Source organism: Calidris pugnax, unplaced genomic scaffold (assembly GCF_001431845.1).
Source record: "Calidris pugnax isolate Ruff unplaced genomic scaffold, ASM143184v1 scaffold8, whole genome shotgun sequence".
NCBI lineage: Eukaryota > Metazoa > Chordata > Aves > Charadriiformes > Scolopacidae > Calidris > Calidris pugnax.
The window spans coordinates 2659888-2661576 of NW_015090830.1; the positions used below are offsets into that span (position 1 = coordinate 2659888).

The 1689-nt window shown below is 49.7% G+C and overlaps 1 protein-coding gene across 1 annotated transcript in view; it reads left to right on the top strand.

The window, feature by feature from the left end:
- The first annotated feature begins 1100 nt into the window (after window positions 1-1100).
- The window catches only part of ROPN1L (rhophilin associated tail protein 1-like), an 8907-nt gene continuing 8318 nt past the window's right edge, over window positions 1101-1689 (top strand). The window contains exon 1 of the mRNA XM_014940739.1: window positions 1101-1471. The gene's annotated coding sequence lies outside the window, so the exon portion shown is untranslated. The remainder of the gene's footprint in view (window positions 1472-1689) is intronic.

Consider the following 1689-nt stretch of genomic DNA (forward strand, 5'->3'; position numbering starts at 1 on the left):
CACCACTCCAGCTCCCCGGTTTGGTCTCGCTGGGAGCTGGGAGTTTATCTCCGTCCTGTAGGAAGGGCTGAGCACAAAAGCCGGGCTTTATTTTTTGTGTTTTTTTTTTTTTTTTTTTTTTTAAGCCTTCGCTACCTTTATAACTTTGGGCCAAGATTCTCAACATGACCCATCGATGTGCCTCTTGCTGTGCCTTTCTGTGATCTCTTTTTCTTCCTCGTTGGAAGGGATTCGTTGACCTAACAGCCATGTTACTTACCTGTGTAATCCCAAGTTTCCTTAACCTTGCATTAACCTGCATATAATTAGCAACTCTTGTCACACCACCAGCCCTCAAAGCTGAAGCTGAAGCCTCTCTCCCTCACCTACCTCTTGATCTTAATTTTACTCACCAGCTATCTCAGAAGTTATTCCACTCTTCATGATTTGTTATGCTGTCTCCTTCCTTTCATATGTCCATGAATTACAGTAATCTTCAGGCAGATGATTTAGTATAATTACATGTGAAAAGCATGCTGGTTTTCACTAAAAATATTAGTTCCCTGAATTATAAATGGCTTCTTAAAAAGGACTCGATGATATCCCAATATGCCAAACTTAAAACATGAGTAATTATGCCAGACTTCTTGTATTGTTAACACAGGAGTAACGAGTAGAAAATGCCCAATACATCTGGCTCTGTTTATAAATCAGGAGACAGGGCAGTAAGGATGATCGTGACTACTGTAGCCACAGTTAAATATGTGATGATGATCTCTGGCCGGGCAGGGTCAGAGGAGAGCAGGGCCCATCCTCCTCTTTCTGCAAAAAGCAAGCAGCGTGTACCCCCGAGGGTTTTGTATTACTTGATGCAGTGTATCTTGTTAATTTGTTACATGTAAACATTTATTCAAAGATTAATTTGGTGACGCCTTCATAGATTAAGCCTGTTTTGCAGCAGCATGCAATTAATTGGTCTCATATTTTCCAATTGCTTTTTATTCACCAAGACTTGGAGCCCTCTTGGTGTTCTGGAATGGTGGGAGAGCCCATGCTGCCAGGTTTGGAGCGGCAGGGGCTGGGAAGCAGCTGGCACTGGCTGTGCTGTGCATGATGAGGTGGTCCACCAGCAGGACCAGTGTCCTCAGTTTCCAGGACCGTGGAGGCTGGCCAGCTGAGGTGCTTGGGGCTGAGCTGTCCTCTGAAGCAGCACCTACTGCCAGTAACAGCAATTTAAGGGAAAACGTTGCCCTATGTTTGGGTTGATGGTTGGACTAGATGGTCTTGAAGGTCCCTTCCAACCTAGATGGTTCTAGGATTCTATGTCTGTTTTGAAGCTCATACAGTGTTTGTTCTGGAAAGGAGGTACAAGAGAGGCGAGGGCAGGACGGAGGTGCCACACTGCTGCTGCTGACCGAGCACGGGCCGGGGGGACACGCCGGGGGACCCAGACACCAGCCTCTCCACCACCGGCTCAGCTGCCCACTTACTGGTAAGGCGTGCCAGGTCTTCCCACAAGTTGGTAGAAAGGGCAGCCTTGTTGTTGCTCCGGCATTTTAATCAGCGTAGGCAACAGCCTTCTCTCCTCGCCTGGCCCCCGCCTTCCCCCGTTCAGCACCGGGCCGCCCTCCCCCGCCGCGCCGCGTTGCCCGGGCAGCGGGGCCGCGCAGCGGGTCGGGTGAGGCGCCGGGCCCGGGGGCGCGGTGGCGG